A 25,972-nucleotide genomic window follows, 5' to 3' on the forward strand; every position below is an offset into this window, starting at 1 on the left:
CTGTGTAGCGGAATTCATGTAGCAAATCCAATTTCATGTAGAAATGAAATTATTCCACTCCACAGAAATGTTGAGACCTTGATTTACTGTATCGAAACGATAACTCCATCTTTGTTCCACTTTATGCAGCTTTTCTGCTATATTCGCATCATCGGGATGTGGATTTAGAGTTTGTAAGACAAACCAATGTATATCACAATAAGTGTGTCCCTGTTTGATGTAATGTTCTACTAATGGTTTATCATTAACCTTGTTCCTGATTCAGGACTGATGTTTTGATATCTGTTGTTTTACTGGGCGGGGTGTCTTCCCCACATATAATAACTTGCATGGGCACATGATTATATATATGGTGTGTTTTGTTTGGCAGTTGGTATGGGTCTTTACTTCCCACTTAAGGTAGCCTTTCTCGAACACATGCTTGGTGTCAGTGAACTGCCATGCGACACGTAATGGATGGAAGCCCCATCCATTCAACAGAGTCTGTTCTTCCTATGTTTCTCTGTATGTGTGTACCAATTTCTGCCTGAGATTAAAGTTCTTTTTAAAGGCAAACATGGGTTTTTCTTTTGCCAACGATTCACATTGTTTCACCAGATGGCAATTTCTGTGAATTATGTTTTTAACTGGATTACTAATGGGGCTGAAGGTGGTGACGCAGATACGCCTGTCTTTAGATGTCTTTACATGCAGAGTCACACAGATGTTTTGTAATTGTTATTAACCCATTTTTTTATGATAGTCTCTATCTCACAGTCTGCTAGTGAGTTGCTCTGCATGTTTCTGAAAATCTCTTCTATCCGAACAGTTCCTCCGGAGCTGACCGCAGGGCAAGTTGGTCTTCAGCCCTACTGGTTGAAAACTGGTGTTATGTAACTAACTGTTATGGTCAGTAGGTTTTCTAAATGGGGTGGTCTGTAGCTTGCTCCCATCTTTGTAAATCCTTAAGTCCCAAAACTTCCCATATTGTTAATTCCATTCTATGGTGCATTTGATGTTTCTATGGCACGAGTTAATCCATTAATGAAACTCTTTTAGTTGTACACGTGCCTTTACAAATGAGGAAAACATTGTCAATGTACCTCTTGCACACTTTTATCTGTGGATCAAAAGGATTTGTCCATGTTTTTATAAACTGTTGTTCAAAATGTGCAATATGCAGATTAGCCACCTGTGGAGTTCCCCCCTGCCAGTGCAGCCGGCGGAGAGAGGAACAGCAGGGTCTGCATCGGTGGTCCAGCTGAGGGAAGGTGGGAGCAGACAAAGGACACAGGACGCATCTGTGTTCTCTCGTGCCCGGAACTGCCCTCTTTCCAGCAGGGTGGGCCCTTTATGCGTAGTGCGCCTCACGCCACCGTGCATGCGGGACGGGAGGCAGATCCAACAGCCTCCTTGAGTGTGCTCATGGAGCTCGATCATGAATTATTCGGCCTACACTTTGATCATATGCAATGCACTGGTTGCAATTAACATCGGATCTGTTCGGCATTTCGGTGGTGATGCTTAGCAAAGAAAATACAATATACACTCTCTAATAATGACTTGTTTTCTGTCTGCTGTCTGCTATGCAAGACGAACACGGGCATGTGGTGCGTAACAAGACATAAAATAAATAAATAAACACGCTAGCTGTTTGTGGCCATTCTTTATATTTTAGCTTTTGCGTGGTCACCTTTGAAACATCTGCTCTTATGAAGTTGAAAGCGCTACATTTTTTTCCTGCTACAACCATGTCATATCCATGGCAGTTCGTTTATGCGCGATGTTGGTTTCTGTGCAGAGACTTATCTGGTGGCATGATACGAACTGGCATTTAGGGGAGTTACTATGTGTTCTGGCTGCAGTGCTGCATCTGAAAGGAGCAAAGTGGCTTTGCTTGCTGGTCCAGCCCAACGACAGGCCAGTCTGGAAATACAAAACGTTCCCACATTCATTTAAACTTTCGGGGCATTTTCCCATGAGAAGTCTTTTAAACTACCCCTTTGCAAAGACGATATGGTAGAAAGATACATACATATGCTAGCATGGAAGCTAGCTTCCAAGCACCCTGTGTCAGCTGCAAACCGAGTGAGAGTGGGTAAGAGGCCAAGCTTTTTTTATAAACTAGATTGCCGCCTGAACCCTATGACCCTGATTTATGACATCATCAGCACAGTGTCAGTGAGGTAATGGGTGTTGAGGTGAGACAGAGGTACATTCGGAAATGAGGCCTCTGCTTCACGTATAAGAAGGCTCTGCTACAGAGAAGAAACTTGGCTGTACTGATACTGAATTAATGATGTATGGCAATTCTGCAGACAAGCATTGGCAATTCTGCAGACAAGCACTGGCGCTGAAATAATACTGTATGGCAATGCTGCAGAGAAGCACTGGCGCTAAATTAATGCTGTGTGGCAATGCTGCAGAGAAGCACTGGCACTGAATTAATACTGTGTGGCAATGCTGCAGAGAAGCACTGGTGCTGAAATAATACTGTATGGCAATGCTGCAGAGAAGCACTGCCGCTGAATTAATACTGTTGTATCCGCGGATAGAAGATCAGGGGTTACAACCAAAAAGGCTAGCTAGCCCCCAGTTCCGACAGTCCAAAAATGAGCTTAGCCCCAGATATTTTTCAGACCTAGCAACACCCCTGATGGCAGTGCTGCAGAGAAGCACTGCCACAGAAATTAATACTGTAGGTCAAAGCTGCAGAGAAGCACTGGTGCTGAATTAATACTGTATGGCAATGCTGCAGAGAAGTGCTGACGCTGAATTAATACTGTATGGCAATGCTGCACAGAAGCACTGGTGCTGAATTAATACTGTATGGCAATGCCACAGAGAAACACTGGCGCTGAATTAATACTGTATGGCAGTGCCGCAGAGAAGCGCTGTGATTGATCTATTACTGTACAGCACAGGGCGCCAAAGAGTAGTACTGCTGCTGTCCCAGGGATGTATGGTGGCAGTACTTCAGATATATTGATCTTCAACCAGGGTATGATAAACGCCTATCTAATCCTAAATCTACAAATGGGGGCAAGCTACGACCATCAAATAATAATAATACAGTCCTTGTGGAGTGTCGTCAAAATAAAAGGGCCTATACTAAAAAATAAACTATTGCCAAGCTTTACCAATAAATACAAATAGTGTAGGGAATAATATTATGAAAAAGAAGGAAGTGTTCGAAAAATTATACGTCAGGCTGTTCAGGTGGGTCAATCGAGCATAGTACACCCTCTAGCGTCTTTGGCACGAGGACACAGTTCAATTACCAGCATCCGGGCCTTCTGTGCCCAAGTCTCTTTACTTATCAAAGTCTCTTCATTCAGAGGGCCTGATGTAACAAAACAAATTAAACGTTATTTTCCTCTTACAAGTACTCAATTCCAGTGATTCACTCCTTACCCTGGATCCCCCTCAGCCAGGCTCAGATCCCTTTCATACAATGATCGTTACTTTGGATCCCACTCTTCCGGGCTCAGATCCCCTTCTTTACCCTGGATCCCCTTCAGCCAGGCCCAGATCCCTTTTACAATGTTCAGAGAATAGTCTTCCTTGAGTGACTCACAGTTCACCCTGGATCCCCCTCAGCCGGGCTCAGATCCTTCCTCTTACACAATTAGTCTCCCTCAGCTGGGTTCGGAGCAACTTCAGGTCGTATTAATTATTGAAGACTTTTGAATGTTCACATGGTTTAGCTTGACAACTGCAGGACCACGTTGCAGGACCACTATGATTACACAATTCCTTTTCACATTTCAGTTGGATGCCTAACAGAGACCTTCGAATGAGCACCCACATGTCACCGGAACACGCTGTTTACAGTATCTAGCTTGGCTTCAAAAGTTGAGTCACTCATCTATGGTTTAATTATCTTTGCACCGCTCGTCACATACACTTCACACACTGTTCTCTTCAGATTTTGTCATACAATGTTGCCGCTTGCAACCTTGGCTCTAACACAAACCAGACTAGTATCGGTCTCCCCGACTCACCGGCTGTGCTAACTTTACTGGCGCTGCTTCGCTGTAGGAGCCTAGGACAGTGTCACAGTGGCAAACGCTCCTCCCCGCAGGAGCAGATGAATAGCCCACCAGATCCCCCAAACTAGTTCTCCCAGCAGCTAATTGCAACAACTACTGAGTAGACCAGCACAGGGGAAAGGGGAAGCGGATAAAATAAAAAAAAAATGGTCAGGGTTCCTCTGGCTTCCTTCTACTCCAGGATCTCTCACCTTCAGGACAACCTGCAATAAATGCATTTCTGATTAGACATCATAATGAACATGTTCTAACTTAATTTTAAGTATCCCTTCACTTCCCTCCTAGATCACCTGACAGCCTCCTCCCAAAGCCTGGAGGCAATTTAGGGAAAAGAAGATTTTCTTGTAGATTAACTTCACTGTTCTCCACTGCTGTTTGTTACACTCAGTTTCTTACTCAGAACATATGCACTTTAATTCAAGCATACATGCTCCTGCTCACTTATTCAAATATCACTGTTCCAGTTAATATCCATGAAGAGATCTTCTGTAAATTGTGTTTAATTAAATCTTCCCAAGTTAATTTAAAAATACTTACGGTATTTTAAAATATTTGTTTTTTCTTATCTTCTCCTTAAATTTTCATTTAACTCGAATGTCTTCAATTCAAATTTTCTATGTGGCAGCACAGCTGTGCTGTTCCTTGAGAGAATTCTAAACACTCTTCATAAATGCTACTCAAACTCAGTTCTTGTGAAAAAGAAAATAAATGAAAACCGAGCTGTTAACAATTTGTAGTGCAGTAAACAATGTGTCACTCCGCCATGCTTCGCAGTAGCAGTGTGATATGTTGAACCCGCTAAAACAAACAAACTAACTTCAATGTGGTTGCGCTGACTTACTGCCTGTGTGGCCTCCACTGCCTTCACTTCTGCCTTAACTGCCGATCGCAGTTAATCGCCTCAGCTGGATATCGAAAGCAACAGACTTCGGAAACGACTTCTCTTCGCCTTAGCTGACACACAGACACGCGTCACTGCGTCCTTTCCTTTAAACGCGACTCATCCGAAAACACAGGCTCGCAACAAAATGAAAACAGCTTTGTAATGAAAGCTAACATGCGCAAGGCCTTGCTAAACATACACGCTCATAGGTGCAAACAAGGACTCCTCTTTACACTTGTTGCTTAACAAATACTTCATTAGTTTAATAACTTTAAAACTCCTAATGTAACTGTTTACAGGCGCAGATGAAGACTGCTCAGACTTGCACTTTCTTCCTCTGCCACTATTTAAAAGCATTACAGTTCATTTTCTTCCAATTGAATGCAGATACTTGAAAAGAGTTTCTTAGAAACATTATTCAGCTTGTACAATCACTTTTATGAATCTTGTTCTTGTGCACTTCCTGTAGTTGTCTTAAAACTGTGATTTATTTGGCTTTTTTCCTAGGTTTTCTCTGGAGCTTCAAAGGCTGAGACCTTTCTTGGGATGATCTTGAATGAAAGGCAGTTTAGAACCTCTTCTGAGGTTCCAAACTGCATCACAATAGTCCCCAGGCCAATCACTGCTTTGCAGGAAGTTGTCAATCTTGGACTGGGACAATAGTAGCTGGATGATACTATTATTAAGGAAAATGGTATTCGCAACCAATTCAGCCTTCTCAAGCCACAACAACTGCTAATGTCACCAAAGAGTACCTAAACCATTAGCTTCTGTTACCTGGGGACCTGACATTCTCGCCTTGGTTATCGACGCGGGAGAGCCTCGAGTACCGCTGGCACACAATGCAGGTTTAATCAGCTTTAATTCCAGGTCTTATGTTTCTTATTCTCGAAGGCTCATGAAAGCAATGGTCTTTCTCTGAGAAGGTCACAGACACTTCCCTCCTTGCAACCCTCTCTGGTCTTCCCGTCTTTCTCCTCATATTAAACTGCCATCTTGGAACTGCTGCTTCCTCGTATTATTTGCCTTGCTCAGAGTGTGCTGTCGTACCCCACCTTTTATCAATGTGGGGAAGTGTGATGGAAGTCAGGTGTGTATAATGATCAGTAATTCCCTGCCTCTGCCTGACCATTGTTTTGCGAAATGTCAGGTATACGGCTCGTGTGTCAGTTCATTTACTCTCACAGCGAGCTGTCCGTGAGAAGGTGTTCATGTCGGGAAAGCGGGGGTTGAGTTCCTAAGTGTCCTACTTGGTAGGATGGGGAAAAGGTGTTACAAGGAAGGGGATACCGCGTCCTGCCATCTGGCGTCCCACTTCCACTTCCAGAAGAACCCTCATCCAGGTGATCCTCCGGCACCGGTCCACCACTAGGACCTGGATCCAAAAGCGATTGCTGTGTCCTGGCCACCTGGAGGACAGATCCCCAGGGCCTGGAGGATGAGACACCTTCAGTTTTCTCACATAGCACAGAGAAGTACTGGCGCGGTCACTTTAATGTATGTTAATGTATGTACTACTGTCAGGGTTTGAAATACTTATAAATTGATTTTCATTCTGCACTTGTGTTGGAGGGTAGTGGTGTTTTGTACATGAGATTAGTATCAGTGACGTGGCCTCCCGTATCCTGCCATCAGGCTGAGAAGCGAGTTGCTAGATCCTAGGAAGGATGAGTGTCCTCAATGACTACAAACCTGTGACCTCAGGGTAATGTGACAGACAGATCTCTGTAACAAACCACTGTCCCCTGCATCAACCACCTTTCCTGCTTATTTAGGTGCCCAGTTGCTAGTTATGGGGGTTGATACAATTGAGGTCTAGCAGAGGTTGCCAAACTTTGGGTTACTCCTTGTCCGCATTCCCCTCCCCTTTTCTCTCTCTGAATGGTTCAGTTTCTCCGCATTGCCAGGTCAGCTGCATTCAGGACAGTGTGACAGAATAGTGACTTATTGTGGGAGGTACATTAAGGATCTTGCTAATATCTCAGAGCCTCTTCTCAATCCGACCAAAAAGGAGAGTCTTTGGCAGCGGACACAGCTGGAGCAGTCAGCATCTTATGAGATCAAAAGTGCCCTTGTGGCTGAGAGCAAAATGGCGTTTTTTCGACCCTAGACAAACCTCTGAATTAATCGTGGATGCAAGCCTGTTTGGACTGGGGGTCGTGCTAACGCATTCCAACTAGAGAGGGGAAGTGATACGCGTTGCATATGCGAGTAGAGCTTTGTTAGCAGTTGATAAACGATACTCACAAATTGAGCATGAGGCACTTGCAGTATTGTAGGGTGCAGGCACTTTCACCTATACATATATGCAAAGCTGGTGACAGTGGTCAAAAATCACAAGCCTCTCATTTCAATATCAGCCTGGTCATCATCTAAGCCACTCGCAAGAATAGAAAAGTGGATTTTGGTCCTCCTAGAATAAGATGTTAGTTTAATATATCGCCCTGGAAATGACAATGCAGCAGACTACCGATCCAGGTACCATGCACCTCAAAACTCTGATTCAATCAATGAGGAATATGGAGTGGCAGAATTTGTATGTCTGCTCATAGAAGCCACTATACCAAATTCAATGTCAGTGGAGGATCTAAAAGTGGCGTCTGCAAATTATGAATATTTTCTGAGATTGCGAAACGCCATCACTCAAGGTGACTGGAAATGTGTGCTGGCGAGTTGGGACAAGTGCACTAACAGTGCCCGAGTGGTGCTGGAGCAGTTATGGCACATCAAACAAAAACTGACATTCACTGAAGATGGGCTGTTGCTAAGGGGGTCAAGAATGGTGGTTCCATCCAAACTCATCCCAATAGTTTCTGAATTAGCCCACCATGGCCATCAGGGAATGGCCAAAACCAACTCACGCCTTAAAACGAAGGTGAATTGTGGTTTCCAGGTTTGGAAGAGAGAGTGGATGAGTTCATTAAGGCCAGGATCTGGTGTCAGGCATCAGCTCCAGTGCAGAAGGATCAACAGATTGAGTCAATGATGCAAAGCTGCAAATCATGACCAGTGATACATATTGACTTTGAATCTACCAGCAGAGACACCCATTTTCTGGTAATGATTGATCAGTTGTCGAGGTATCCTGAGGTGGAGTTTGTCACCTCCATGGACCTGTCGTCTGTCTTATCAATGATGGCGAAGATTTGTGCATCCCATGGTTTACCTGAAGAAGTGTATTTAGACAATGGACCCTTTTTCAGGGGGAAGGGTTCGCTGCATTCACGCACGCGGAGGAGTTAGGAGAAAACATTGACTTGAGGTGTTGGCGTAGGTGCTGTGGTAACACTCGATTGATGAGTTTGGATAGGGGCCTTAGAGCCTCTCAAATGAAATTACTATTTAGAGCCTATTGGACACCTGAAAAATTGTTCAAGAGACAACTTTTGGACAGTAATCTTTGCTGGAAGTGTAAGTACTCAAGAGGTTCCCTCAGTCACTTGATTCGGTCATGTCCCAAAACGCATGAATGCTTCTTTATTCGTTTTGGGCGATATCTCTTTGCTGGATGAAATTGACTTTGGCAGGAAAGTATGGTTACTGAGCGCATGCATGGTTGCTAAAAAAATTATATTGAGGTCCTGGAAATCAAGTAGTTCTTTTAATATTGATGACTGGGTGGAGGAGCTTCTTACAGTTTCAACATATGAAAAAGCCATCTACAAAAACACAGATGAAATTGATACATTTTGGGACATTTGGAGCTGTTTTCTTGACTTCTATGGATGAAACTGAACTTTAATTTGAGGACCTTACGCCTCTAGCTCTACTCACCATTGATGAATATAAATATTTATTAGTTTATGTAATGGGTTTGTAATATTGTTGAGCTTGCTGCAAGGTTTATTTCAAATGTAATTTTCAGTCATGGACTTCCATGTCCTCTTTCTTTTTCCTTTCTTCTTTTTCTTCTTCTTCCCCCTTCTATTCTTTCTCTTCTATTTGTTATTCAGAATTAGTTTATGATGAGTTACTTAATGTGTTCTGGCTTTGGTTGATTGTGTGCATATTAGTAGATTAATGCTATGATATGTTCTTATTTGTTATGAAAATAAAAATTTTGAATGCCAGAAAAAAAAGAAGTGTATTTAGACAATGGACCCTTTTTTTCAGGGAGAAGGGTTCGCTGCATTCACGCAAAGGTGTGGAATACATCACAGGAAGATGTCCCTGGTGGTTCCAAGAGCCAATCGTGAGGTTGAATGGTTTATAAAGTTGCTAAACAAGGTCTTCATAATTGCCCATAGTCAAGGGATGTGCCTCGAAAGGGCCTTGTACCAATTCCTACTGGAGTACCACACAACGCCTCATTGCTTCACAGGGGTGCCCCTGGCTGAGACCCTGTTCAATAGATGTCCCGAGGTCTGATACCGGATTTGGAATATCGGATGCTGGGTGAGATTGAGGGAGGAGCGAAGAAGAACCAATGAGGATGAAAATGTCAGGAGGAAACTGCGTGACTATTCTTTAGCATTAGGGGATGCAGTGCTGGTGAGGTCCACACATCCAACCTGGAAACTATCCCTGACATATGAACCTTAGTCCTTTTAAGTGGTGGATGAGAAGGTGTCGATGGTCACGACATCCAACTGATGTGACACTGTCACCAGAAACTCCTGTTTCTTTTAGAAGTTTGAGGCACCGGATCCGCTGACTGGGGGAGAATACAATTACCCTGATATATGGCAGAGACTGATGATGGATGAGGAAAATGAAGAAGCCCCACTGGCCAAGGAGGAGTGGTGTCCAGACGGGCAGAGAGGAGGAGAGCATCTGTCTGAAAGGGGTCAGATCAGGAAGAAGAACGAATAAACCTGCTGTGGAAAATTAGACACTGTCTGGCATATTTACAGGACTATGTTATTGATATCTGAATGCTGTGGTGATTACCTGTAGTTGTGTATATGCATGCGATTTAAGGTTATACAGTTTGAGTTTGTGTTTGCTTACCATTATGAAAAAGGATGAGTGTTATGTGGTCTCTTTAAGAGACTGCGTCATCTACACGTCAGTGCATTGATTGCATAAATGGGTGCCATGCAAGGCACGCAACTAGTGCACAAGTTGATCCCAAGACGGGAGCACCTGTCTCCATGTGGTGCTTTTACACCGGCCACCAGGCGTGGTACTGCGGGCTCCAGCCCCCAACATTAATGTCACTTTCTTAATGTTACAGCACCAGATATTTCTCTGCAATTACCTGTTTTGGTAATGCCCTAGGAACTCACATTCCAAGTTTCAGCTTGCAACGTTCTGAATATCCACTTTCAAAGATTAGCAAAGAGAAAGTATCTATGTAGTGACGTAGTCTCTTCATCCCAACCTCCTCCAAATTCTAGCATCCATCCCTGAGCTCTCACTCCTGTTTGGGTTCAAATAATTTCCTTCTTTTCATAGCTAGATCCTGTTCTCCTGCTCAAAGGACTGCCTCTGCGTAAGGCAGGCCGGCTCTTGTTCTGCTTCTTGGGGTGGCTCCCAAAGATCAGAAGCCAGCGATTTCCATCTGGACAGATGATGTTCGCCTATTTGCCACAAATGCAGGTACTAACCAACCTCCCAAGAAAACCTAACCACCACTAACACTGTACTCACACCACAATACAACCACCACACATCACACAGTCCCCCTACTCAAGACCTCACTCAAGTAATACCTCGACAATCCAACAATGTCCAGAAACTTCTCGACTGCCTTAACTATTATCATCATTTTCTCAGTCTTAATATGTGTTTGAAAGGAAAAATGAATAACCTCAATCATAAACAGCAAGAACTTTTCCTTCGTCATCACCAAAGAATCCCGCACCACCTGCTCCTCAGACTCAACTGAAGGAGGCAAGAGCCCACTCTTAACTTGACAATCCTGCCCACCATGATCTACACCGTCAAATTGCACCTGCCTAACTGCCTCAGCATAAGTCAAATTGTGAGACACTCTCCCTGATTGAAACTCCTCACACACATATACAGGGCACTTCTTATACATAAAACAGTTATCCCCACCACAATTCCTACAGAGAGGCTTTGTCTCACTCACACATTCCTTGACATCATGGCCACCTCCACACTTCGCACGTCATTGTACACCTCTGCAGAATCTGGCTATATGAAAAAACCTCTGACACCGGAAACATTGCAATGGAGGGGGCACATACTTTGCCACCTGGAGCCTCTAATCACCAATCCTCAGAAACTGGGGCACCTCCACAGACTGAAACATAACCAACACAGTAGTCGATAGCATTACCCCATGACCATTTCTTTGACCCAACCGTCACACCCCTGCCACATTATCATGCTTAAACTGGGTCATTAAAAGATCCAAATCAGTACTAGTCGGTACTTCATAAATCACCCCTAACCTCTTTTCACAGCTGTGGTGGCAGAGTATGCACCACAGAAATCCCCACCACTTTGCACAAGCACTGCACCTTCTCCTGTTGTTGAAAAGACTTGCAGCAAACCAAAAGCTTACCCTCACCCACCTTACGTATACATCTAGGTGAACGGTCCCACTCCTGTACAGATTCCACAATTTCAATTCCTGAAATCCTGACCTTCCACCGCACCCGCCATAATAACCACAAAACACCTCTCTTTGGGGGAACCAACAGCCCCTGCATGCAGCACACAGGACCCACTACCCTGCACAGCTTCTGCATCACACCTTACTGCCCCATTCACCCCCGCTGGATAGAGAGCCACCAGCTCCTCATGCTCCAACACTGCATACCTCAAAGAAACAGCAACGCCACAGTCACCATGGAACAACCTATCCACAGGAGACCTGCTCCTATTCATATACTGCTGCTTACACTTCTTCTTGAAAGGAACGGACTGCCACTCGGAGCCAGAATCACTACAACCTGAGGAGTCCTCCATTGAAAAACGTGCCTCCGTCATGACCCTTGTTCTCACAACACCAACTTGGAGACTCTTCTTTTGTGTCTGTTGCACCAAGGCAGCCCCTCCTAACAGCCAAAGATGTATAGTGACCCCACACTTGCAAACTGTGCATGGGCTTGAAGCTGTACTTACTCCAGGAATTAGTTTGCAGTGATTTCTGCACCATAACTGCTAAACAGAGACCCGACAAGATGCAAATGCCCTCGTCATCGCTCTCAAATTCACTATTTCACAGTTCACACGCCAAAATTATCCCTGCGCCCTCCAGAAACATATTTTCATTAATTCGTCATCTAAGCTGTCACTCCCCCGCCAGCCACCTCACTCTACTCGAACACGTCCCTGACATCCTGTCCAGGGCGGCCCTAGAATTTGTGCGGCGAAGTGCAACAAATTAAGTGCGGCCCCCATCATTTGCATTTGATGACACCACAGGAAGGGAAATCACAAGATAATGAGCACTATGCATGTAGGCAGGAGCGAAACCATGGTAAAAAAACAAACATATGTATATATATATATATATTTTTTTTTTTTTTATGTTTGTTAATATATATGTATTACATGTAGCAGCCGTGTAGTTATGGTTAAGTTGCTCAACTCATAGGATGAACACTTTTTGGGCGGCTTATAACTTCGCTCCCCCTGGACAAATCCTTAACAAACATTGCAAAATAAGTATATGGCCTGCTCTGGATTCTTTTGGTATGTTTGGTGAGGTTTCGTCAAGGGTGGGTAAAGTTATAGGAGGATCCCAAAAACTTTTTTTCCCATAGATGCAATGGTAAAATAAACTTTGCTCATGCCTACAGCCTAAACCACTGAACAGATGTTCACCAAATTTGCGGCAGGAGCAGCGGCTTGGTTCCGAAAGTGTGCCTTTGTAGATTTGGTGTTAATCCGTCCAGTAGTTTTCTTTAAAATGGGCTAAAAGCAGGTAAAAACAAACTAGTGATATCTAGCTTTGGTCGCACTTCCCTGCTTGGTCCGCGGACGGGAATCCGATTGGACTAGAGAGCGACGTGATGTCCACGGACATCAAACGCACCCACTGATTGGATGGTGAAAAGCGTGAACGGTATCAGATTGGAAACGCTTGCCATGTTGGATTCACGAACAGCAGCCGTGTCTGCAGACATCGCAGTAAAAACCTATTAAAAAACACAACATTGCACTTATCAAACTTATCAAACAATCTCTGGGGAGGTGAGGGGTGATGAGGATGGGATGGGATATGGCTGTAAGAAGCCAAAAAATTGGTGTTTTTCATCCCTTAGGTCTGCGAACACTTCAGATGGTTGGGGGGCAGTCCTGTGATGTTCGCGAACACTTCAGATGTTCAGGGACATCTATGCCTCTTTCTGCAATAGAGGGGTGGTGAAAAGAAGTTTTTGGATGGCTTATAACTTTGGCGCCACTCAATGAAATTGCATGACATTTTGGAATTCTATTCTAGACCTAATTCTGAATGGTCCTGGTGGGATTCTGTCAAGAGGGGGCAAAATTAGAGGGGGTGGCCCAAAATATTGTAAAGGCTTATAAATGTGACCAAATCTACACAAAGGTTGGCAAAACATTCTAGATCTAGATATAAATGTTTCTGTAAAGTCTGGTGTTTTTTTGTCAATAGGGGGCTAAATTAGAGGGGGGTCTCAACATTTTTAAATGGCTTATAACTTTGTTGCTGTTTGACAAATGTGGAGAAAGGTTTCCAGACAGATTATAGACTGAACCTTGAATGTTTGTGTAAAGTCTGAATGGGTTTTGTCAAGTGGGGGCTAAGTTATATGACTATTATGACTATTGTATGTACATTTATTTTGTCACTTATTAAAAAATAAAACATGGCTGAATTCCAGCAAACTCATGTAAGGAGTATTGGCAAGGACCTTACAGCATGGTTTTACAAATGTGCTGCGTTTTATTTTTTGACAAGTGTCATAATGTAGGTACAAAAAATAGTGATATACTTTTGGTGACTGAGGTATAGCCTGTGGCCATGGGCAGTTGCCAAAATGTCTGGGTCATGGCATAAGGTCATGACCCGGACAATCTGGCTACTGGCCATGGCCACGAGGGATGACAAATGGGGTTAAAGTTAAAGTGGCCATGTCCACCTAGGACCGGCTATGTGGTAAAGTTATTCAAAAGTCGGATAGGTTTGAAAGGGAAAAAGAATTGTGCTTGTGGTAATATGGCCATAGGGTTCTCTCTTCGCCTTCTGCAGGCTGCCATGAAAGGGAAGAAGGGTTCTATACGGAGCCCCGCCTTCCCTTTCATGGTGGCCATCTGTGGCATCCCACTATAGGAAGGAAAATCCTTTATTTTTTTTTAGCACCCCAGGTTATCGCTTTGGGAACCCGGGGTGCAAATGGTCTTCATCCCCCATTGCAGGGGCTGGAACGGGGGATAACGGTTTGCAGCCCTCATTATCCACCCTTGCTTCGCTTGATAACTTGGGTTGCCGGGCCATTATACCTCATTCCAGTCCCTGGCACGGGGGATGAACGCCACATTATTCCCATTAGCATAACGCAAAATGCTAATGGAAATGTTGGAAAATCTTTTTGAGTCCATGGGCCTCATTACAACCTTTGCGGAATGGGTTAACGGGCGCCGCTGATGGAGGCGGACCCGTTAAACCCATTCCGCAAGATTAAGAGGTTCTCTCGCGGGACCCGGTAAGGACGCCTGTTAAAACCAGGCGTCATTGCCGGGTCCCGCGAGGGCACCATGGAGCTAACAACGGGCCGGTTGTAATTGGCCCGTTGTTAGCTCCCACTCCCATTCCCATTGAACCCTATGGGGGCTCAAATGGGAATGGGGAAGGTCCGTGCCTGGGTTCCCTGAAGGAGGAATTACCGGGCCCTCCAAAATCGGAATGGCCCAGTAATTACCCATTCAGGGAACCCGGACATGGTTTTGGAGGCAGTCATGCCCTTATTAAGGGCATGGCTACCGCCAAACCCGTAATGAGGCCCTATGTACTTTACTGAGAAATGTAAAGTAGATGGAGCCTATAAAATTTCTTTTTTTTTGTTCTATTTTTTAACAGTGAAAGGTGGTTCCTAAAGGAACCTTCCTTTTGTTGTTGTTTAATGTTTTTTTTAAAATTTTTGCAGGAGAGGTTAGAATGTAAGATGGGGAGGGAAATGAGGGAAGGGGCACCAAGCTCTAATATGGAGAGGCAAGTTGATAGTGGAAGATGTTGCACATGTGTTACTTCTATGGTAGGGTCAGTGTTTCTCATGCTCCTTTGATTACAGCTTCCAAAGCACTTCTCAATTGCTTCCGCCTGCAGAGTGGTGTGTTGCAGTATATACAGAGGGCTCTCGGCTTCGAAAGATATGGATCAGCAGCCTCTTTTATTGCTTGCAAGGTAGCTGCTGGGATTTTGTGTCCACCAGAAGTAGGCTGTGTGGTTACAGTATTGGTTGAGGAAGACAGCATACTACTTGCTAAGAAAGGAACAACCTTTCTGAGAGCATTGCAGTGGTTGGATTTGGTGTGGCGATGCATAGCTGTGGTCCCATAGGAGTACTGTCCAGGTAGTCCGCAACTCACTTAGTGCATTTCACTTTGGTAGCTTTAGCCTTTGGTGCATTCCCAACAGTGGTAAAGAACTGCCACACCCATGATTCTCTCTGGGTGCTAGAGGTAGGCACTTCCTCTACCTCATGTTCTTGGTCGTCTTCATTGTCATTGGAAGTACTGCATTTTTTTTGTTGTGTGGGTCCTCCAGCTGGTGGTGGCTCTTGGGGAGGAGGGATGGTAATAGATGATGCCATTTTCAAGATAAATAGCAGTTTTTCTAATATTCTTCAAAGTATGTGCTTTGTGATGTCATCTTTGATGTCCTGGGTGTTAGTCTTAGCAGTGCACGGTGGTGGCATGAGTTATGGTTGCTTAGCTTAGCATAACTGGTGAATTTCTGAGGTTTTTCGGTTTTACTTGTAACCATAATGTCCCTTTAACAACGTTTTTCATTGAACCTCATAGGTTTTTATTAGTGCAACTTAACCATAACGTCCCTTTAACAAATCTTTTTCAATGAATACATATATAAATAATCCGAGAGAAACATTTCCAATATCTACACTAGCAAAGTATAAAAGGTGCCCACCTTTTAAGCCCAACTAATTATAATGAAACATTCCAAAGAAAGCAAAATCCAAACATGAGATGTGCGCTTTAATGGCACCTTTATGTGTTCTTGTGGGTAAGCATCTGCATTGAAAACATGACCACCTGGTGTAAAATCCTAGTAGCTGAACACTTGTGAAAGCAAACTTTTTTTAATGCTGGCTTCAAAAACACAAAAAGGGGGTTGCATACATCAGTTGAAAAAAGTGGGTGGACGCTGTCCACCCACATTTATCGACTTGTGCCCTGAAAACCAGTGCAGGACCAGAACCAGAGAAAATATCCTCTCCAGTCTCCAGGATGACAACCTCTCTTGTCACATCTTTGGTAAGTATTCATGGCTCACTTGCATGCTTCATATTCAATGTGAGGAAAATGTTACATTGTACTTAAACTCTTTTTGGTTTTGTACGATATGTTCAATTATACTGGAGGAAGGCACATATTTTAGGCAGCTAACTGCTGCTTTGCATGTACTTTCAAATTAAAAATGCCCCTTTGCAGTTCTTAACACGTTAAGAATGCCTTGTCCACAACAATGGTTTCTTAAATAGACCATCACTAGTAAATCGCACCCACTTTAAACGCTCTGCTTTAAGAAAGAAAGTGATCAGCAGTGCTTAAGAGGCCGCAGCGCCTATTGGGCAGCTGGGGGGGGGGGGCATTTGTCTCTCCAGCGTCACAGCAGGAGGTTGACAGACAAAAAGTTGCCTCACCAGAAGAAACAAAAGGGAGCCAAACCTCAAAGGAGAAAAGCTGCTTTGGAAAAAGATAAGCTTCCCGTCATGCATGCTGCAGCCGGTGCCGCCTGTGCGCTCAGAGTGAACTCCAGTGTTATGTGTGACCCTCACAAGTGTGTTGCCCTTTTAAGGTGTGTGTCCCTCCCAAGTGTATTGCCCTTTTAATATGGGCCATGACTGTGTCCTGTTGTCTCTGTCTATCACTTTGGGCCTGCAGACCTACACCGTGTGATCACAGTCCGGCAGCCGTGGCCTACAGGCCCTCACCATGTGATCAGGGTCCTGCAGGTCCCGGCTGGTCTGGGCCCCCCAGGATGCCAGGATGCTACCGGCATCCAGTGTGCCCCCCGGCACCCAGGCTGTATGCATATGGCCTAACAGAGTCCCACCCTGCAACCACTGTAAATCTGAGTGACCTCGGCAAACACAACAGTGAGGCCGGCCCTGTGCCCACAGCTGGCCCCACAATATGCAGAAAACCTCGGTACTCTGAGCACACAGGCCGCACTGCAGCCTGCAAAAGAGGGGATCAAAGAGCACTCTTGGCGCAGGGCCCTATGAGCGCTGGGCAAAGAGCAGCCGCACATGCTGCACACACCTAGCGCCAGCCCTGGTCCTGTCTACAAGGATCGTGTTTATCCCCAATTTTCTTTAATATCTTTATGCTCACATTGTTTGGTCAACTAGATGCAGAAGGAACTCAGTGTCTCTTCCCACTCACTGGCGATTACAGCAGATATACTGAGATCATCAACGCCACTTACAACCAAATTCACTCCTGTATGTTGCATAATGGCCTAGCCCTAAACAACTCCAAAACAGAGATCATGATCATGGGCACTGCTACTAAATTGCAGATTTCCTACTACCCACCGACAAGAAATTGAAGACACTGGGAGTAATTATTGATCAAGATCTCTCAATGAGGGCACAAATCAGTAACTTAATGTTAAATTCATCTTATTACATCAAGCTCCTCACACAAATTACGCTGTATCTCGAAGCATCGATTTGTGCCACTTTGGTTAGGGCAATCATTGGCAGCCGTCTGGACTACTGTGCCACTATCCTACTAGGCTTAGGGAAAGGGGAACCTAACAGCCTACAAGTTGTTCAAAACAACGCAGTGAGGGTTGTGGCAGGTCTACACAAAACTGATCACGTATCAGTAGCACGGAAATCACTACATTGGTTACCTACAGCAAAAAGGGTCATGTTTCCCATCCTATGCACTGCACATTCATGCCTTAATGAAAATAGGCCATCTTACCTTGCAGCACAGTTGAAATAGCTACCTGACAGACGCAGCCTTAGATCTAACAACACAGGTCTACTGCAAATCGACCAAGGCAAGATTATTGCTGGTAAAAGAGGGATGCCTTCTAACCTCTACATCACGACTATGGAATACCCTTCCCCCTGACCATGGGGTTGTGGCCTAGCCGCCCCATATTCAAATGCAAACTTAAAACGTTCCTCTTCAAATGAACTAGAGAACTACCATACTTGCCTGATTTCTCATCCCCTGCCTGATTTTGTATGTTGCCTGTTGTCTGTCAGTCTCAGCACTCCCATGCCTAAGGGCTTCTTTTTAAAGTGCTTTAGAAATGAATAAAATACATAAATATATAAATACAGAGATGCTTAGTGAGAGTCTCTCACCTTGTCTCCTGAGTGCTTCCCTCCCTTTATTCTCTCGCGCATGCTGTTTCCATTTTGACAGGGCAAAGCAGGCCGAAAGACGGGCCGGCTCACCTCTGCCTCAGCGTCTAGTGTCTTTCTTCACTTTCAACTCTCTCCTTCCCTCCATTTTGCCCCATAACCTTGCGCTTGGTTCTCTTCTCTTCCTCGTGGCTTCCTTGCAGTTCCGCGCCTGACATCCAGCGACTTGGTGCAGCTCGGCCCTTTCTTATAGATTCTGCATGGTCCTTCTGTTCAGACCTGCAGGACAGTGCTCCTTCGACTCCTGCGCCTCTCACTTACACTACTGCTCACAAAGACTACAGTACCACCTGGTTTCATGGGCCATTTACTCTGGCCACAATGCAGCCGGGCTGGGTCACCCAACTGCACTCAGAGAATGCAGACGCCTGAGATTGTATTCCACTGTACATTACGGCAGTCACTTCGTCCCACAAGGCAAGCCTACATCACTGTTGTGGCAGAAGAAGGCAATGACCCCTTTAAGCACAGTTAAAATGGCTACCTGACAAGACGCAGCCTTAGATCCAACAACACAGGTCTACTGCAAATCCCCAAGGCATCTGACACAGGGTGGGGGTGGGAGCGGGGATGAAGGGGAGGGCCAGGGACAGGAAGGGCAGTTTGGATGCAGAGAGAATAAAGAGAGGTTGACTGCATGAGAGGCTCTGTGTCGTCTTTGCCCGCCACATAACAACCCATAACAACTGGTGACAACGCCGAACATGCGTGCAGGGAGACAACTGCAAGCGCATGCATCGCGGCGAACAAGCGAATGGTGCACAACCGGAGGAGCGGGTAGGAGGGCGCTGCAGTATTAGGCTTACCTGACGCCAGAGAAGCCTGTGTCAGTAGGGAGAAGCCTGGGGACCATCTGCTTGCACACACAGTGTGCACGCAGTTTGCCAGAGGAGCAGCCATGCACAACTGTGAGGAGGACAGTGGAAGGAGGAGAGGAAAACAACCCTGATTGCACGAGAACATCACTGCGGTACGGAGGGAAGGGGGAGGACAGTTATGGAGGCTGGCAACAGGAGGGAAGGCAGAGTTACGCAGAATGTGAGGACAGAGCCAGTTGTCGCCACGCTAACCAGAGGCATTGAAGAAAGAGCACATTACAATAATAATTATAGGACAACAAAAAAAAGGGAACGGCCCTAAAACACACCAGCAACAGCCAGGAGGGCAGCACCAAGCAGCAGGGGGAGAGGGAGCCAGAGGCCACTGCTGCAATACACTAGCAACAGCAAGGAGGGCAACACTAAACAGGAGGGAGAGAGGGAGCCAGCTGCCGCTGCAGCAAAAAGTGGGACAAACTGCAGTCACCAAGGGGAAGGTGACACTTGACAGACACCCGTCCAGCACAAAGATACGATATAGCAGCAATATAAGACACATAACAGCGTGGAGAACGATGCACCACCAGCTGCAGGTGGGGGTGAAGGAGGACCAGCACATCCCACAATAGAAGCGCCCTCTATAGCAACATTCCAGCCCTTTCACGCTACAACCACACCTTGACCAAGGGCAAAGATGGGAAGAATGGATGGAGGAGTTTGAGGATTTCATGAGAGCAGTTGGAGACCTAGACTCGCCTAACAAAGCAGACATACTCATAAACCTGTCAGGGAAATAAAAAAAAGGCATTCTGAAAACCATCCAGCCTCTGGAGAAGTCCACATACACACTGTTGACCACAGCAATCAACCGTAAACTAGTCATATTACCGAACAGAGACTGCAAACTTTATGCATTCAACCAAGACACACAACTGTTGTACGAAACCATAGGAAAATTCGTTATTAGACTGCAAAGGAAGATAAGCCACTGTGACTTCATAAATTTCTCAGACGAGGAAGTAATTAGACTCAGGATAATTGAGGGATGCACATCCTCAGTATTTAGGAAACACCTCCTGAAGAAACCACTCTCACAACAAGAAATAATAGACCTAGCAAGAGTCTATAAAAGAGTAGATGTAGAACTGTGGCCACAGAGAATCTGAAGAGAAGTACCAGCGTCACAGCCATACAGCAAGGACCACCCACGAACAACCGAGGACATGGGACATCGCCGAGACCGATGCCCAGAAGCTCATACCCATGACAACCAAGAGAAAAATAATGCTATAAATGGTTTCGAATTCCCCCAAAGGGTAGTGCCTGGCAATAGGGCAAATGTGTATGAGATGTGGTCAAGAAAACCATTTCAAGTCAGTCTGCAAAGAGAAATTCACACTCTAGAACTACAGGCACACGTCACCACCAGTATTTCGGAGATGACAAGAACCGCCCCAAGGGCCCTACTTCGGAACATACCCTGATCAGAATGCCCAGAGGACATACCAATGGAGACACTCAACACCAAGCGGAACCCAAAAGGGTGTGATAAGGGCAATAGAGAAATTAACGCTGCAATCACCATTGCAACATCACAATGAATATGACTAACAGCCAAATGTGGGGAAATAACAAGTCCACCACCATGAGCAATATGGCTCCCAATACAGGTCACCACCCAACTACACCAGAGACCCGTATGTGAACCCACCCACAGACCTCAACGAGGAGCCACAAGACCAGTGACAATACAAACTATATGACAGATATAGCAAAGAGTACGTGCGATTGATCAACGAAGAAACAGATGACAGCACAGCCTCAACTGTTACAGTGCAGATAGGAGTGCTAAACCACCACTTTATCGTGGATACGGGTGCAACGGTGAACGTCATGAACGACACCCTCTACCATGCAATAAAAGACACATACTCATTGAGCCCATCTCAGGCCCGCATATTCCAATGGGGCGCTACTCACCCGCTCCAATTGAAAAGGTCTGTTTCACTGCGATCTACACCACCATCCATGTCATACAGAGCCCCAAGGCAGGGCAGTGACTCTTAAGCTACCACACTGCACGTGCACTGGAGCACATATACATGCACTACAACCAATCCGAGGTTGCTCAAGGACTCACAGCACAATCGCATGCACTAAATACAGTGACTTGCCATGAAATGACTCTCCAAATGAACAAGACCCTATTTCCAGCACTATTTGAAGGAGTGTGCAGATTCAAAGATGCAGTAATCACTCTCCACATCAACCCAAAAGTCACTCCGATGCCCCAGCACCCATGCCGGGTTGGTTTTCATCTGCAATCACGAGTAGCACAGGAGCTACAAATCCTCATCGACAATGACATTTTTGAAAGAGTGAACGAGCCAACGCCATGGGTATCAGCACTAGTAGTTGTGCCAAAGGAGAATGCATGATTGCACTTGTGTGTTGACATGTGCATTGCCAATGTTGCCATCCAGAGGGAGAGACACCCTGGCCCCAACATAGAGGACATGATGGTCGGTCTGAATCAAGCCTCTCGGTGCTCCAAGCTGGACCTCAACCAGGGGTATTATCAGCTAGTCATGTACCCTGACTCGAGACCAATCACCATGTTTGCCACAACAAAGGACTCTTCCTTTACAAGCGGCTCACCTTCGGAATATCTTCGGTGGCAGAGATATTCCAGGAAACAATCCGCAGGCTAATATCACCTATGTCCTGTGCATTGAACTACATCGACCACATCCTAGTGTTCAGCACATCACAAGACCAGCATGATGAAGCCTTACCCTCAATGGAGACGTGTGATATAAACCAACGCAGCTTCAAGTTCTTCGGTCACGTATTTTCAGATCAAGGGATCACAGCTGACGCCGAAAAGATACGAGCCATTGTCGACATAGCCCCCCGAAAAAGGTCACCGAACTCTGCTAATTTCTGGGCATGGCGGGGTACAGCACCCGCTACCTCCTGGATTATGCCACACTCACAGACCCCCTCAGACTGTTACTTAAAAAGGACATCCCATTCCACTGGGACGCAACATGCAGGACGCCTTTTAATCCATTATGAGGGAACAAACCAATAACAGAACACTAGCATGCTTCAACCCGGAGTGGGACACCAAACTCACAGTGGATTCCAGCCCTGTCAGCCTAGAAGTGATCCTTGCCCAGTCTGAACCCAATGGACAACAAGGCTGCAACATCATAGCCTACACAAGCAGAGTCCTATTGCCCACGAAACGTGCATACTCCCAAGCTGAGAGGCAGAGCCTGGCGGCTGTCTGGGCATGCAAAATGGATCACCACTTTTTCATCAGGAGGCGGTTCACCCTCATAACGGACCTCCAAGCACTCACCTCCATCTTTGGGAATCCGAAGACAAGAATGCCCCTGTGAATTGAAAGATGGGATATCGGACTCCAAGAATACTATTTTCGCATCATACACAAACTGGGGAGAGATGCAAACCCAGCCGACTATTTATCAAGGCACCCCACAATGAACGACTCACTAGAAAAAGTGGTGGAGCATTATATCCAGTATCTATCAGAGCATGCACTCCCACCGATGCTTAAAATGCCCTGTTCGAGGACAAAAGCATATCAGACCGCACCATCTCAGCTGCCATGCAACTAACCAACACAAACAGGCGGAGAAATTACAGGAAAAAATGACAAACGACAGAGAGGTGGACACGAAGGAGAAAGAAAGAATGGGCAGGATACAAGGAGAACTACCCACCACTCGAAAAAGGGATCCTGATAAGGGGAAATCGACTCATAATCCCCAAGTGTCTGAGGAAAACAATGGTAAACTTAGCACACAAGGGCCACCGAGGTCTAGCAAACACGAAAAAGAAATTCTGCAACCAAGTATGGTTCCTGTATATGGACACCGTAGTAGAAGAGGTCTTAACACACTGCCAGGCTTGCCAGAGAGCCGCAGCAACCACAGCACCATGCCCCCTAAGTATAGTACCATTTCCTGAAGGACCCTGGCTGCAGTTGGCACTGGACTTCTATGGGTCCCTGGAAGAAGGGGGCTACCTGCTGGCTGCAATGGATGAATACTCAAAATTCCCACTGGTGAAGTCAACATAGTCCACAGCATTCCACGAGAGAGTGGGGGATACCAAAGGTCATAAAGACGGATAATGGGCCCCCATTGGAAGGACGATAATTGTGAAAACTGGCAGCACACCTGGGGTTTCAACACCAAAAAAATAACCCCACTATGGCCACAGGCCAACGGAATGGTGGAGCGATCTATGTCCACCATCAAGCGAATAAGGCAGAAAGCTCACCTGGACCAAGCATCATTCCCCCAAGCAATGTGTCAAATGCTGAGAAGCTACAGGAACACGCCACACAAAGCCACCGGTAAGACACCGATGGAAATCATGCTAAAGTACAAACCCCGAACATAAGTGAACATAAGTCTTACAGCTGGAGAACTACACCATTGAGGAAGAAGCAGTAATAGGGGAACGAGACGCTGAGAGGAAAAGAAAGGCAAAAGAATGGGCAGAATAGCAAAGGAAAGCCAAGGAACCACATCTACCTGTGGGAGAGTTAGTGCTGGTACACCAGAGACAATAGAGGAAGATGGATTCGCGATATGACCCAGAACCACTCATGGATCAATGATTACAGCAACAGGAGACGGACAAGAAATAACCCGGAACGCCTCGTTCTTCCGCCGGCAGCACACATCAGAACCCGGAAAAACACCACATGGATGGGAAGAACAAGGAAACAATAGAGAAAGCATGAAAGAAGCAAGGGCCGAGGATCAGCTGGAGAACAGTCAATGCGAGACAGATGAAAGACCCGATGAGCATCATGAGTCAGGAGGAAGACTGCACTGTGTGATAAAAAGCCACTGCTGCAGCTAGACGAGATATGAGCTTGAGGACGCTTCATGATAAGCAAGGGTTAGTTGTTGCGGCTGAAGAACGCAACATTCCCTTTAAGAGGGATAGTCACGTGACACAGAGTGGGCGCGGGAGCGGGGAGGAAGAGTAGGGCCGGTGGGAGGGGAAGGGCAGTTTGCATGTATAGAGAATTTAAGAGGTTGACTGCGCGAGAGGCTCTGTGTCGTCTGCGACCGCCACATAAGAACCCATAACCATCACCGGCACTGTAAGGGCAACTGGCTGAGCGCCAGCGTTTGTGGATCAGCAGCGATACATCTTTCAGAGCACAAAGCAATTTGTTGAGTGAAAGAAATGAACTTACGAAAAGCAAGCACAGAAGGCCTCATTCCCATTACTGAGGACTGAAGCCTTTCATGAGGTGCAAGGACTTAAGGGGTTAAACCCCCAAACCAAGAGCCAGTCTGTAGGTGCCTACAACATCTTTAAGATTACGAATCTAAAATTTACGATGAGAACATTTCGCTGAATCACACGTACACATGAGCATCTAAAAAAAGTGCCATCTTTTCTGCAGTTTTAGACTTTTTCTAGGTTGCAGGTGCCAATTAGAGATTCCCCAGGGCATCTCCTTCAAATCTTTGTGAATTAGGCCCAGGGTGTCTTTAAATCAGAACGTATCCCCAGCTGCTACTTATCATTCTCAATACATCTCATTTATGCGGAAAAATAATTCTTACAAAGTGTTCTTTCGGAGCAGTTGTCACCCCGTACAATTATCTCCCATCTCCCCAAGTATTAGCAGCCAAACAGAAGCGGTGAGAGGTTTGACACTTAATCAGACAGTGCGGGGCCCTCCGCATCTCTCCAACGCTTTGCATTTAAATTTAGATGAAAACGCAGTCCAAAAAGGTTCACATAATCCCTGCGCACGCGGACAACAGTAGCTTTAATCACATCCCGCTTTATGGATGCCGTTTGTCGCTTTCCACCTGGGTGTTGCGAACGGAAATTACTCAAGGGATTAAATTACAGGTGAGCCAGCAGGACTGCGGGCCAACAATGGAGGCGCTTGTCCATATTCAGTATATTAAGAACATATTTCATAAAATCTCACAAGAAGCTCAATTGCCGACTGTGCACCCACTCAAAATAGCGTCATACCGTATGATACAATAAAATAATAGGCCTGGCTAATCATTTTATATGCCTTTCAATCTTTTCTGTGGTGGTTCTGAGGTGCTTCTAGAAGAGATCATCGTTCTGTCCCGCGGATGTTTGCAGTCCCTCATCTTCACGTGCACGGTTCAATGCTAGGTCTTGAGTGGGGCCCGTTCCCTGCTCTTGAATCAGCGGCGAGGTAAGTAGTCTGGTTAGCAGTGGGTGGCCCCAGCTTCTAGGACGGTAAAGCAGGGTTGGTCGTCGAGTGGAGGCCCCTGTTGCAATGACCCGAGGCATTGCAACGCAGTGCGGGTGATGGTTATGGGTTGTTATGTGGTGGTCGCAGACGACACAGAGCCTCTTGCTTCTCCACTCTTTTGACTGCTTCCTTACTTTCTTCTATGCACTTACTCTATCAGAATTGTCCCTGGACCTAGTATGATAGCAACCTCGTCTGTCTCCTCCTCCCTCCCCTTACTGGTTTTTGACTCCCCACATCCCTCCAGCACTATCTGAAATGTCGTCAGGCCTAATATGATAGTCGCTTGTTTTGTTCCTCCCCTACCTTTCTGCACCTCTCTCCCTCACCTCTTGTTTTTTTTCTGCCTCTACCAGAAATGTCGTCAGGCCTAGTACGGTAGTCACCTGTCTGTTTCCATTTCCTTCCCACTCTCCCCCTCCCTT

The sequence above is a fragment of the Ambystoma mexicanum genome, chromosome 11 (assembly GCF_040938575.1).
Source record: "Ambystoma mexicanum isolate Mex_15411 chromosome 11, UKY_AmexF1_1, whole genome shotgun sequence".
Taxonomy (NCBI): Eukaryota; Metazoa; Chordata; class Amphibia; order Caudata; family Ambystomatidae; genus Ambystoma; species Ambystoma mexicanum.